Below are 15,551 nucleotides of genomic sequence, written 5' to 3' on the forward strand. Positions count from 1 at the left end.
TCGGCCTGCTGCACTGAAAAAATTGAAGAGAAACAGGCTACCCAATATTCTCCATTCCACATTCCTTCGATCAATCCTCACAATCTCATACTTTCTTCTACATCTTGTTTTAATAGTGACCGTGGATAGCTGATTTTTAATGGAATCAAATGCTTTTTCTAAATCAAAACGGAATGATTTATTATATTCAAATTGTCTTTCCTATAATTTGCCTATCAATGGCTGTAACTACATCAAATATTGCCTGTTCCAGTGATTACAAAAATCATGCTGTTGCATATGGTTTTATTATATTTACGAATGTTTTCAAACATATTTCGCCTCTAATCGAACTAATTTTTTCAACCTTTTCAGAGATAAACAGCATTCATCTGATAAATTGATTCCGACTATAACAGACATGCTCGACACTGGAAAAAAAAATGCTAAGCATCCAAGTAAGTGTAAATATACAATAGGTAAGAATTGTGAACTTCTTTAGGTGATGGACTCCTTGACTCTTCATCCCTTTATCTGAGTTCTTGATTGTGATGAGAGGTTTAGTGTGGGTATTTTACCCACTCTTTGTGAGCATTTTGCGTAGTTTCAGCTTTCTTTTGCAATTGCAATGAAGGATTTCGGTCTTATATGTTTGAAGATGGCCTGTTGAATTAGCTAATTTGGATGATTGTCTATGACTGTGAAGAATTTTTCTGCAATACCTCTCATGTGGGTCTTGATATCTGGCAGGTTGGCTTCTCGGTGTGATTGAAGATTTCTGATGAACCAGGGAGCATTTAGTGCCATTCTTAGGCATTTTTCTGGATTCTTTATAGTCTCATGATGTTTCTTTTAGTCGTGTGTCTCCAGACTGGTGAGGTATAGGTTAGTTGAAGTATTATCACTGATTTGTAGAGAAAACTTTTGTTGGTACTCATTTAGCAGGCTATATCCACTACTGAATAGGAACAGCCTCCTAAACATAGCAACAGGGATAGGCAGTCAGTCCATCTTAAAAGATCTCCTGGCCAATTTCATGATATCTACTGAATAGTGGATATAGCTGTGCTATGGTTTGGTTGGCTTTAGTGGAGACACTATCTATGTGTGTTTGAAAGTTTAGTCTTTTATCAAACTGAACTCCTAGATATTTGGCTGATTTGTGCCAATGAATGATTTTTCTGAACATTTGTGTGGTTGTATTCGGTTCTGCTTTTCGTCTGGTACTGCGGAGCTTTTTTTCTGGGTTGATTGAGATGCGCCATTTGCTGCACCAATTCTCTAGTTCGTTGGTTGCTATCTACAGTTTGTTTATGGCCACTTGTAATCGGAGGGACCTGGCTATGATGACTGCCATCGGTATAAAGGGCGGTGATGGATGGGGACAACTTGGGGAGATCTGCCACGTATATGGAGAAGAGTATGGAAGACAGAAGAGAGCCTTGGGAAACTCCAGCCGTGATTTTGCTTTCAGTAGATCTAATTCCATTGATTTTTATCCTAAATTGTCTGTTGTTAGATCATGTATGGTACGTAGTTGACATATGATGGTGTTGTGGTCCGAACCCATGTCGATGATGGCCTGTATTTGATAGCCGTGTGCTATGTTTTTTAGTATTGCTATATCAAGTACGTCTGGACAGCTGGCGGCTCCATAGTATGTGGGCTCTGCGTGTCCTATTACTGTAATGTTTCTTGTAGTAGCATATCAGTTGAGTGTTCTGCCATTGATATATGAATTTCTACTGTTCCAAGTTGGGTGTTTGGCATTAAGATCTCCGGCAGTGATCACTGCTCTACCTGCATTCAGTTTTTCCGGGTCTGATTCTAGGAGTTTTTGTTTTATTATTATTTGGGGAATTGTAGGCTGCAAATATCTTGAAACTGCTTGTGTTTTCCATGAGGATTTCGATTCCCGTTGTTTCAATGTGTGTTCAGTATGGGGCTTATCGAATTCTTTGTGTTTTATTCCTCTTTTGATGAAGATGGCTGTGCTTCCTCCTCTTGCGTAGGATCTGTCCGTGTGCGGTAGGTGATATAGTTGTTGATTTTTGGTTTGTCGCTTGGGCGCAGATGTGGTTTCGTTGGTGAAGATAGTATCAGTTTGGGACTCTGCAGCGAATTCCTGTAGTTCTAAAAATTTGCTTCTATGTTTAACTTTCATAAATATTTTTATAGAATTCTATATTAAAAGTCAACAATAAATAAACAATGCGTGTCTTTAAAACATATCAGTAACTTTGGACAGACCCTGTAATGCTACTGAAGCGATCTTCAGACACTTCAGTTATCGAAATATCTGAAATAATTTAATATAAAATTTAATTTCAAATGTTTATATAAAATAGCATTCCATAATAAGTTTTTTTATTTGTGTATATTTTCCTCGTCGAATTTTTACAGTTGATCAGCATATATTAATTCCCTGCTTCAACGTTTCGTTTCGTACTTGTAAAGTGATAAATTGTGAAAAATAAACATTCTTCGAGATAGCACATATATCAAAGGCTGGGACTTTTAAGATTGAATTCGATTAACAATAAACAACAATAAACAACAAGATATAGACTCGATTAAAAATCAATAGGAGCCGTTCACATATTAAATTTGTGACGAAAGACAAAAGTATTAGAAATATTAATATCATTCTTTTAAATTTTCTTAAATCACAAACTGCGGTTTCTATTTCTATTTAATGTGAATGGGATTATCGAAAGAAATACTTGAGAATAGATTTTAACCTTAGAAGATAATATATTTTACAGATTTTCATTTTTCAAAGTTTTTTACATCAAATCTAATTTAAGTTTATTATAAAACTTAGATTTTATTTATTAAATACAAAAGTGTCGAATATGCAATTCTGCTACAACACCGCATGTGACAAAGTTGCTGTATAAGCAGGGCCGGCGGAAGCGGGCATTCAGACCATACAGTTCATGTGGGTTCCGCCGCCGGGGCACCGTTCATAAGTTCATTTTTAAGAAACAAATTTTTATCATAAAAACAAAAAATTCTTAGAATGATCAATATTAAAATAAACAAGGCTGGATACACCGAATAAAAATTTAAAAAATTGTATATAATCCTTTTTAAAGTTCGTAAAAAATTTAACATTGAGACAGCCATCAGAAACGCGATGGGAAAGTAAAATTAATGCAATCCATCCTCTACGATATCAGTTAGGAGAAATTTACGATGCACTTTTTGAAATTTTAAATAATGAAAATTTTAATAAAGAAACTCAGCATGAAGCATAAACATTATGTGCTAAAATAAAGGACTACAAATTTATTTGCTCTCTTATAACTTGGCATGATTTACTTAACAGAATAAACCCTGTGAGTAAAATGCTTCAAGACAAAAATATGAACATTACACTTGCTTTAGAATCTATCGAAAACTTAAAAATATTCTTACAAGAGTATCGATCAGATACAAATTTTAAAGAAGTTCGAAAAACGGCAAAAGAACTGAGTGAAGAGGTGGATGGAGAGCAAGAATTTAAAACTGGTACGGAAGTTCGACGACGAAAGACACGAGAATTTGCCTACGAGCATCATGACAAAACGCGACAATCGCCAGAAGATAAATTTAGAGTGAATGTGTTTTATACACTTCTTGACGTTGCAATGTGTTCGTTAATAGAACGTTTTGAACAACTAAAAACACATTATGATAATTTCAATTTCTTGTATAGATTACTACAAATTAATAAAGAAGATTTACGAAAAAATTGTGACGATTTAGAGATTATCTTGAAGGACGGCGACAATAAAGACGTAAATGCAATAGAACTATATGACGAGTTATGTGCTTTCGGATATTTTTCGGAAGGATAATTTAAATATTCAAAACCCTTTCGATATTCTTGATTTTATGTCCAATAATTTATCTTTCCCTAACTTTTCAATTGCTTTAAGAATACTATTAACCTTACCTGTTAGTGTAGTGAACGTTCCTTTTCCAAGTTGAAATTGATTAAAGCCTACTCAAAAACAAGTATGTCACAAAAAAAAGCTTGTTAGTTTGGCGTTAATAGCTATTGAAAATGATATATGTGCGGAATTAGACGTTACGACCATTATTTCTAATTTTATGAATATGAAATCAAAAACCATAAAATATGAATAAAAAAATTGCAAGTATATTTATGTAATTTAATTTATTGTCTGTAAAGATGTTATTTTTTGAATACTTATATTAAATGTTCTAATTATTTTTGAATTCTTTTATTATTTTCTCATCTATCTTGAGTTTCGTTTAATTTCCTAAAAGACAGTTCCACTTATAAAAATTATTACAAGTTACTAAGAATTTAGTAACTTGTAAAATGCAAGAATTTTTTAAACTTTAGTTCAAATACATTTTAACTTTTTTTTGTTAGCGATTCGGGTCGGTGAGACGGCTATAATCCCTGTATCATTATATTCAACGATTAAAGTGAAGTGGTTTTATCAAAATTTACTTCAACTTTTGAGAATTTTTTGAATATTCGGGTTTTTAACGATTATCCGGCCTAGTCAACACTCCCGGTTCGTTACATTTAGCGAACCAACGTGTGGCTGTTCTGTCAAAATTTATTTAAGAAATTTCAAATAAGTTAAATTTTTATTATCGTAAAAGAACCACACACGTCCGGATCGTTACGGGGAGCTTAAATAGAAATTGCATGCGGGCAGCAAAGACCCTAGCGCCGGCACTGTGTATAAGCTAGAAAAGAACCACGGAAAAGCAAAGGCAGGTGTATTCTGGCTTTTGAATTAATACCGAGATTTAAATATGCGTTCGCTGCAAGATCTTATCGTACTATCAGAGAAAAGAGAAAATATTGGTTTGGATAGAATTATCTCCAATCTCTCGCGGCACTAAAACTAAAACTGTGCTATACGTGCTGTAGCTTTTTGCCATCATTTTGTGTAGTTATAGACAGAGTAAAGATAATAGGGCTTGTGTAGTATATCTGTTAATTTTTGTCAGTATAATAAATTTTATATTAATTTATTTATATAAAATACAGAAATAATAAAAAGCTTATATATATTTTCCTAAAAATAATGTAAAATAAATAGAAAATAAATAAGAAAAAAAAAGCATACATTTGTAAGGAAAAATAAAACCACTTAAGAATATTATATAAATTACTTTTACGAATGAAAAAATCCATACATGCAACAGCTACATTTACCTGCTTTTGAATCGCCGCAAAAAACCGTGAATAATACCTTAGTCATTATCAATATCCATACATGGTGACAAGCACACCATTGCTTATTCAACATAATGATTCAAGTACACGAGCAACCGAACCTTACATCCGTTAATATAATTTTCGCAATAGAGTAACCTTGCAAAAACACGTTTCTGTATTCGTTTAAATTCAGTGATTGCAAAAAAAAAAAAAAAAAAAAAGCTGCTATTAGTCTTGGGCTACTGCTTCGAAATTGAATTCGTTCTGTTCAAATCTTGTTTTCCACGAATCAATTATTATCACTAAATAGCAACTTGATACGTAAAATGAGATTACGATTGTAATCCGTACACTAGTACAGAATAAAAATATCTTTTATAAATCTCATCTTAGCGGTTTCTATTTCTATTTAATGCAAATAGGATTATCGAAATAAATACTTGAGAATAGATTTTAACCTTAGAAGATAATATATTTTACAGATTTTCATTTCTCGAAGTTTTTTATATCGAATCTAAGTTTATTATAAAACTTAGATTTCAAATAACTATATAATATTAAGATTTAATATTATATATTTATATAAAATAATGTAAAGTATTTTGTTATTTTAAAAAATATATATATTTAGCCTAAAATATTTTAGATAATAAATTAAAAATTATTAATAGATTTAATAAACCTTATAATTTTTTTAATATTTAAAAATAAATAGAATAAAAATGAAGGGTCAATAACCGGAAAAATTCCAATTTAATCGACCGTGAGATGCGGTGATTAATTAATAATATAATAATATAATAATTAATAATATAATATATACCCTTGGAGGGTAATGGATGGCAATGCTGTAGCCAATGAAGTTCTGAGGATCGGCTATTGCTGTTACCCTCCTGCCATGATCAGAGCTTTAATAGCTCAGTAACACCTTATCCCTACATTGTCCTCTACAGATAATGGGGAAGATGAAAAGCATTCTTGCTTCGCCCCTTTAAGCCAGTCCTTATAAGGACTATATAAGGTCAACAACCTTTGAAACAGATTTCAATACTAAACATGCTCTGCTCTGCTTTTCTAGGTTAAAAGAAACAAATATTTTTCAGCTCTTAAAGCTATTGTTTTTTAGTCGAAAAACAAGCCAATGATTAGCAATTACCTGTTAATTCCTTAGCATGGAATCGTCTAAAATTAGCCTTTGCTTCCAGATTTCTTTAAAAACACCTTTAATGTCGATACATTGAAGACTTTAAGTAACACTCACAAAGTAGTCGTACCCGCTTGCCGCAGAAGCCATAAAAGAAAATCGATGCTGTTTTGTCGTTGCCGACTCCCAATGTACTGTACTAACTTCACGCTCCAGCACACAGAAATCCGTGTTTTACAGTTACTAGGAAGAACTCAGTTTCATTTCTAGAAATGGAAAGGTATTTACCATGAAAGGAAGACAAAACACTAAGTGTTTTCCTACATCCTGTAGATGGTCAACTGAGGCCTCACACATCCACAGCTAGCCTGTGATGAATATCGATTTTCCGTTATTTAAGATACCTTCAAGCATTCTCCGACGAGTATATGCGGCAGCCACGTTTCTAGTGAAATATAAAATGAGGGGATTTCGCCCTATAAATGCTCGCATTAAACAGGTTTTTTATTCACGTTTATTCTCTGAAAATCAGTTTATAGATAAGGGGGCGTAGTGTTTCTCGATTAGAATATCGCTACAGAATCCCGGAAGACCTCGAATAACAATATCAAATTTCATCCATGTTCTTTACTTCTTATCGTTTCTTAGCATTTATTGTACGTTCTCTTTTTATTTCTAACGATTATGCACTTACATTATACTTGCTTCATAATAAACAGTACTTTGGATCACATGTAAACAAATCACAAATACAGAGATAGCAGGGTTTTTCCTCCAAATAAGAATGCACCCAATTTAAGCACCAAAATATATAACAAAATCTTTTAGCATGAAAGCATGTATTTATTCTTTTGAAATAAAAAAAATAAGATTCTAATAAAAATTATATAAAATATCTTGTTAAATATTTGGATATTTTTAATAGTATGTCTATTTTGAAAAAATTTTGAAAAAATTTAGTTAAATTTCTCAGTTAATTTCTAAAACCTTGTCATTTTTAGCATATAATAAATAATAAAGGAAAGTGATAAATAAAAGAAAGTGATATAAATAGGAAGTTTATTAACAAAAGGACTGTTACGAAAGCAAGGAAACCAATCAACAGTTGTTTAATTCTGCGTATTGTAATATTATATTATATTATTATTATATACTTATATTTATATTCATTTATTTTTGTTATGTTATTTTTAAATATTTATATTTATTTATTTTTGTTATGTTATTTTTTATTTTTTATATACAGGGTGATTAAAATTAAAGTATCCCTGTTTAAGGGATACTTTAATTTTAATCACCCTGTATATAAAATTTTAATTTTATATACTTTTCGAATTTTAATCACCCTGTATATATACTTTTCGAATGCCACCAGCGATCCAAATGCTGCACGAATACATTGTACGTGACGGTCACCACCAGAGAGCGCTACCACCGAATGTAAATATAGTAATTTTTCTGTGTGTAAGAAGGAGAAAAGCGACACAAGGCTGTACTGTTCAATGTGCTGCTCTTCCCTGTAAGGCCCAAACTGCATCCTTTGCACATCGTGTTCAACGCAGCTGGTAGGAACTGATGTTGCGCACAGGCTGCGTTGTGCTGTCTTTCAGGGCTAGCAAGTTATCTGGATGATCCCGATAAACCGCGTCTTTGAGAAAACACAAGAGCCAGAAGACACAGGGGGTTAGATCAGGCCGATTACTGTGACCCGTAAAATGTTCCCGAAGAATTTCCTGTGCGGATTGACTAATATGTAGAGGGAACCCCATCCTCCATGAAAATGACTGAATCCAAGTGCAGGCGCTGCTGTGGCACAACAAAATTGTTTATCATATCGCGATACCTCTCAGCAGTAACTGAGCACGTCTTCACAGTTCGGTGCAGGTTAAAGTGAGCCTCATCTCTCTAATCTACTGCCACGCAGCGTCCAACTCCTCTTGAGCAGGGAATGTTAAAGCGAATGTCAGCCGACTTTCGAAGTCCTGCGGGCTCAACTCCTGTGTCAGAGTTATCTTGAATGGGTAGAAATGCAGAATCTTCAGTAGAATTTACCAGACAGATGTGTAAGGTACATCCATGTGTCAGGACAAATCTTGTCTCCATTTTGTGCGTGTGTGTGTGTGTGTGTGTGTGTGTGTGTGTGTGTGTGTGTGTGTGTGTGTGTGAGATATGAAAATTCCATGCAATGGCGTTTTCAAGTCCCCTGGTGGCAAATTTTGGAACTAGTTATTTTTCTCAGATATCGCTTTCGCATGACGCATAATTACGCATAGCAATATCTACCAGTAACTTTATCAACTTCAGTGACTTACGAGATCCATAGCATACAATAAATTTGTTTGCCTTTCTCTATGAACAATCCTTATTGTACAGGATTGTATCCCACGGCATTTTATGCTGAACTGGCTGTGTTCTCCACATTTTTAACATCTAATGTGCCGATATGATGTTTATTTTATTTTATTTTTTATTTTAGATTTTGCAATGAAAGCAATGCCATTGTTGTTGCTAGGAACCAAACGACGCTTACCGGGTTCAACAATTATGATGAATCAGCGTATATTTAGCAGAATTTTCCAGTAAATGTCAAAGCAGAACGAGAAGAAAAGTTGGTGTAACAGGCAACGTAATAATTATAATAAAATATTAATAAAATAATTACTAGCTAATCATTCTGTATTCTTTATTCAGACAACCGTTCCTTACTTTTTAAAACAATCAGCTTTTTTTTTTACCATAAACAGAAACTAACTTTACATGCTTTTAATAGCGCATGTACAGTATGACGTAGACATTTATTGCAGCGATACGAATCATAATTTTTTTTCCCCTTTCTTGAATAACCTTGGAACCATTCCTGTTTTAGAAAGATCTTAAAACTACTTCGGGGATTTCCAGTTACACCGCTCATTTAACACACGTTGCATAAAAGAATTTTCAGATAAAAACAGTATTTGCATTCAACGAAGTTGTGTAATATTGAATTTCAGTAATTTAGACACCTTTTAATTTCCAATATATTGAAATTACGTAATACCAAAAAAAAGTATTTATACTAGCCATCCCAGCCAGGGTGACCAGTGTTTTTTCATGGAATCTAATGATTAAAAATGAATCTAATGATTAAAAATACTTCATAGGATTTTTCCTACCCTACTTTGGGACCACTGGCCACGCCGGACCATGTGCGGAGACAATGCCAGAGTGGTTACTACACAATATGCAAACTTTTAAAAAAAATGGAAACGGATGGAGTTCGAGTACTTCAGCTCAGCCCAAACAAGCTGTACTGGAAAATTTTTGACAACTTTGACTGGGAAAAGCCCGATCTGGGCACAAACGAAGAGGTGCTGTTCACCAACATAATAAACAGCTGAGGACAACCATTTCACCGGGACTTAGCCTGGAGAATCGCCTATGGCAGACTCCCGTAGGCGATTCTCCCGTGAAACTGGTAAAATCAGCCTACAGCTCGCGACCGTGCAATCCCGTCTGCGGCGCGGTAGAAACCGTAGGGCACTTCTTCTTTCACTGCCCACCAGTACAGCGTGTTTGGCATAGACTGGCTGAGGTGCTTGCGATCCCAGCGCTCACATTCGCCGAAGTAGCCTTGATACAGTTTCCTCCCCCAGTAACCAAAAACAAGAAACACCTGATTTTCCTAATAAATATGATTAAACATCACATTTGGAAAATCAGGAAAAAAACACCTTCTTAACGAGGAGGATCGCATCTATCTCCGTGTAAGCAACTGTCTCTCAGCCTACCTCCGCCGCTTCCTGGAGCAGGAAACGTACTTACGGGGTGAAGAGCGGTTCCTGAGGAGATGGTGCGACCCACCAACCATCTGCCAGATCATACAGGGGGGAATCCGGTTGTGTCTGCACCTATAACACCTTCAAGTTGTAGGTGTTGACGCTATCTCGATCTTCCTTCCTGATCAGCGTTTAACCCACAAGTATGTCTAGTCCTTTCGCAGTTGAAAGTTTTTCTGTCCCCAGGTTGGGGTTGACCTGAACAAACCCGGACTGGGAAGGCCAACATCGAGGTGGAAGCCCTTTTCAGGGCGGAGTCTTCCGGGCCAGGTCATCTCCCTTCTTTTCCTGGTTATACTGTTCTGGGTTTGCTCGGCAAACTCATTCCTCTATAGAATTGTCTTCCACATAGTCTTTAGATATATTTACACTTGTTAAATTTGCTTAGTCTCTCCTTTTTTTTCCTTTTCAGGATTTTTCCTTTTCAAAAGTGAAAAATCAACGACCGTTTTAGAAGCACCCCTGGGGGCGTCAACAGCTAAAACAGGTCAGCTGTAACCTATTTCATCTACTCTACTACTATGCACTCTATCTTTATTTCCTCTCCTACTATCTGCTGAATCTCAGCTTATCTTACTCCACAGGCCAATGATGAGATACGTTGAACTCACAAAAAAAAAAAAAAAAAAAAAAAAAAAAAAATATATATATATATATACAGGGTGTTCGGGATAAATTTGACAGTTTCGTAAGGAAAAAGAAAATCTTCTTTGTATCTATTAAATTTAATGAATTGACAAAAAAACATTACAGGCAGAGTTAATGACAATACTATCAACAAGATTTACTCAAAATAACCACCATTAGCATCGATCACAGCTTCAATTCTGCTTCGGAACCTCGAACAAGCTGATGCTACAGTCTCCCTGGGAAGGGCCGCAAAAACTGTTTTAATTTTATCCATTAACTGGGCTTTTGTATTACTGGAAGTGCGATTGGTGTCTTTTTCAACTGCGCCCCGTACAAAATAATCCATGGGGTTAAGGTCTGGGGAGTTTGGAGGCCAAACATTTGGACTGGTGAAGTCGTAGAAATTTTCAGACAACCATTTTTGACTTTTCCCAGAGGTGTGGCAAGGGGCCGAATCCTGCTGCCATACATACGGCCTACCATTGGCTACCCTTGTTATCCAGGGCTTGACTACAGTTAGCAACTCCACGAACAAAGCCCGAATTCCAATGCCAGGGTTCTTCAACACCTGTTCCTGCAGATTTGCGAGGAATTCTGCTGTACGAACGCAATCAGATCGTCTGCTAGGGATCTTTCTTCTTGCTACATCCTCGTAGTCACCATTGCAAGTCTCTAGTTCATGCCTGATTGTTTTTACTGTATTCAGGGAGCATTGGGCAGCAGTCGTAATATCCTTATTTTGATGGCGGGCACGAATCATCATGATACAAGTTATTCTCTTCCATGATTCAGGTGGGTTCCAGCTATCCATCCTTTCTGACATCTTGTATATGAATGAAGAAGGGTCCAAACTTTTAAATGAAGAGAAGTGTGTGTTAATACATGTAACTTACGGAAAAATATAATTAATTATAAATATGTCAAATTTATCCCGAACACCCTGTATATATATATATATATAAATAATAAGTATATATATATATATGTTTTATTTATACAGATATATTTTATTTATATATATACTTTATATATATATCTATATATTTTTTTTTTATTTATTTATAAATTTTTATTTAGTGTTCCAGTACGTTCTTCCGAATAACATAACAACATGAGAGTTAGACATATGAGTTTAATATTTTTCTCTTCTCCTCATGTCACATGCAGTGACACAAGCATGATTTCTCTTTATTTCCTCCGCTCTCTCACTGTTCGCTAACCTCTTCGCTCCCGATCCCATACTCACGCAATCCGACTGGCATTAGCCAATGAAAATATATTCTTCACTATTCAAACACTTCTCGCGCGTTATAAGATTACCAGAATGAAAAAAAGTGGAAAAATTAAATATTTTAATATTCGTAATCACTTTTTATTGATGTACAGCGTAATCTGGACCCCATTGAAAAGATAAATCCAGCCGCCAATGGTCAGTTTTTTGACATTGAGAAAATGTATATCTACGGGCGTGATGAAGAGCTTGATAGTGAATGGCAACTAATGAAGACTGTAGAAGCATTGAAAAAAAAAAGTTTTTTTAACAAACAAACAAACGTTTACTAACTCCAATTAAACAAGTCGGTTATTTAAAAAATTGAAAAAATCAAATATTAGCGCTTATATTGTTGTCGTGCAAAATCTCTTCACCTCACAGTTATCTAGAATTTTCTTAGGACACACAAATACGGTATACTTACTCCTCCCGCCTTCCTAAACTGTCTTCTTGGGAAGGAGGGGGAGTTGGGTTTATTTTATTCAGACGTTGAATCTGTCCTACTTTGTCATGACTTTGCCCAATCCATAATTATGTTTCTATTACGACTAAAGCCTTATTATCTCGTATGTTTCATTCAAAGTCTTTGCGCTTTAAGTAACATAGCCTGGATATATTCAAAGGACATCTTAAGATCTTAAAAGAAATCTGTAATTCCTTATTTAAATAGCAGTGGCGTTCTAGGTATCCTAAATATAAACTAGAGATTGTCTCAAGAATGAGTAATATTTCATTACAATATATAAAATGAAATAAAATTTAGTGCCTTTTAATTTGGTTTGAAGTCTTGGTTGCTTCGGACTTAAATCCAAAACAACCAACTAAGCCTTTTAAATCCCTAAGAAGAAGAGGCTCGTAGTACAGTATGTGAGTAAGAGTAAGTCTGCTATTAAGAAAATCAGGCATCGTCGTGTTTCCCTCGCGATTTCAGAGGCTAAGTCTCGATGCTGAAATTTCACAACGTAGAATAATTCGCGAAAAAAAAAAAAAATGAACGCCTTTCATTTATCTGATTTGACTTCGCAGGATTTTAACCTACGGAGTGACGCGATTCATATCTTCGTATACAGGGCTCGACAAATTATGAAAAACTTACTCTCCACGCATAAAATGTACTCGTCCAAGATTTCGCATATTTTAAAATGATATGTTCCAGTAAGTCAACAGAATTTCCATAAAGTGTTTAGGGATGCTGCATCTCTGTTTTCTTAAAATAAAAACAATTTTGTCCGGAAAGTTATTTTTTATTAAATAAAAAATTATATTTATATATATTCATCATCATCATCATCATGCGTTTCAAAGATTTAGGCCTAGCATGGCCTGTTCCGGCCTTAGAAGTCATCGTTGAATCGTTTAAGAGGACGTCCTGGTTTTCTTTTTCCTAATGGCTTGTACTTTAAGGCTTGTTTTGGTAATCTTTCTGTTTTCCTTCTTTGAACGTGTTCCATCCATTTATGTTTATATTTTTTAATTTTTTCTATTACTGGTTCTTGGTTTAATTCTTTCATAATTTCTTCGTTTCTTTTGTGATCAAATATGGTATACTTTGCACTTTTTCTCATAAACTTCATTATCTGCTGTTGTTAATCTTCGTTTATCTTTTTGTTTTATTGTACAGATTTCACTTCCATACATTAGCACTGGTATTTTATACTTTTAGTCTGGTTTGTTTTTGAACTAGGTTTGGTTTAAATATAGAGTTAATTACACCTGTTATTTTTAAATATTTTTTGTAATTTTTACGTTTATATCTTTTTCCTTTTCATATGTGATCATACATCCTAGGTAGTTGAATGAATTCACCTGTTCTAAGATCTTGTTATCTATTACTATCTTAGTTCTTGCTGGATCTTGTCCTTTAAAGGCCATAGTTTTTGATTTTCCTGTTGATATTATCATCCCATAATCTTTGGATATCTCATTTAGATCTAAAATAGCTTTCTGTAAGTTATCTTCAGAATTTGTAATTATTATTTGATCGTCGGCAAAGAGGAGAGTTATCGAGTTCACTGTAAGAGAAAGTTTAATTCCTTGATGTAAATTTTTATTCCATTTTATTATTATTTCATTTAAGTAGATATTAAAAAGAGTTGCTGGGAGGGGACATCCCTGTCAGACCCTTTGGTTTATCGCTCTCGTATATGATAGCTCGTGATTTAATCTTATTTTTATTTGATTATTTTCATGTATACTTGTGATAGCTTTTAGGATATTATTTGGTATTTGTCTTTCTTTTAATATGTTAAATAATATGTTTCTTGTAACTTTGTCAAATGCTTTTTCAAAGTTAATAAATGCAATATGTGTTTCTAAATTGCATTCTCTTCTTTTCTCTTTTATTAATTTTAGGCAGAAGGCTGGGTCTATACACGATCGTCCTTTTCTAAATCCATTCTGTACTTCTAAAATAAAGTTTTCGAAATATTTCATTAGTTTGCTATTTAAGATTCTGCTCTATATTTTGTAACAGGAATTTAGTATACTGATACCTCTATAGTTTTTAGGGTCATCTCTATTACCTTTCTTAAAGATAGGAATCACAATTGCTTTTTTCCATTCTATTGGGGGGATACCAGTTGAGTAAATTTTGTTTAAAAATAATGAGTCTTTTTTTGAATCTTGTTCCTGCGTATTTATATAGTTCTGAACCTAATTTATATATATTATATTATGTATATAATATAATGTATTAACAAACGCCAGCCTGTTTGTTAGTTGCAGAATAAATATTTTATCCGTTGCCAAAACAGGATATCTATTGAGTAAATATGTTTTATTATTATTGCTATTGTAAAATTATTTATTCATTGTTTATATATTATAAATTATTTAATTATTATAAAATTGTAATCTAAATTTATATTATTTCAATAATGAGAATAATTCTATTTACTCTTCTATTAAGATAAAATTGATCATAATAATAAAACACCACTATTTACCGAGAACCAACAAATATTTAAAATAATTTGGAAAGAATTAAAGCAGATTTCGAAATATTTTGTGGTCGGTATCGGTATAGCCTTCCGGCCTCAGTAAATCTACTTCACTGAACATTTTTGAGAAACATATTGCGAGGACAACTGATTACCTCAAAATCCAAAATCAGTCCAGATTAACCTAACCGTGACTATTTATTTGATAATAATGAAACGTAAGAGGCTGTTCAACTCATTAATGATCTCCATTCTCTCACTCCCTCCCAAAATACAATGCATTTTGATTAATCTCAAGGCAAAATATTTACTTACTGAAACAAGCTTCAAGTCCTTGGACGAATTTTCCACTTCTTTAATAACCGATAGTGAAGATCTACTCACTCCCCATATTTTATCTCATTATCAAGGATTTTATTATCAGCAGCTTGTTAATCAGAGGGATAGAAGCTCTGATAACATAAAAAAATAGAAAATAAGCCAAAATAATACGTTCAGAACAAAAAATAATTTTAATTTTTCGTTTATACTACCAATAATGCACCAGTGGAAGGAAGCCTTAAGCACGAATTGCTCGCTT

The 15,551-nt window shown here is 33.9% G+C and overlaps 1 protein-coding gene across 4 annotated transcripts in view; it reads right to left on the reverse strand.

Annotated features, from left to right (window-relative positions):
• Positions 1-15,551, reverse strand: part of LOC150092185 (PI-PLC X domain-containing protein 3-like) — a 46,359-nt gene that overhangs the window by 9,264 nt on the left and 21,544 nt on the right. Inside the window, exon 1 of one of the 4 annotated variants that reach the window (XM_090415235.1) lies at positions 15,287-15,539. The exons of 2 other annotated variants lie outside the window; for them this stretch is intronic. The gene's annotated coding sequence lies outside the window, so the exon portion shown is untranslated. Of the gene's footprint in view, positions 1-6,326; positions 6,721-15,286; positions 15,540-15,551 lie in introns of those variants that run through there. One more of the 4 variants, XM_090415234.1, reaches the window with a different exon arrangement.

Source organism: Typopeltis vanoorti, unplaced genomic scaffold (genome assembly GCF_054136105.1).
Source record: "Typopeltis vanoorti isolate ZY-2024b unplaced genomic scaffold, IOZ_Tvanoo_1.0 HiC_scaffold_24, whole genome shotgun sequence".
In the NCBI taxonomy this organism is placed as follows: Eukaryota; Metazoa; Arthropoda; class Arachnida; order Uropygi; family Thelyphonidae; genus Typopeltis; species Typopeltis vanoorti.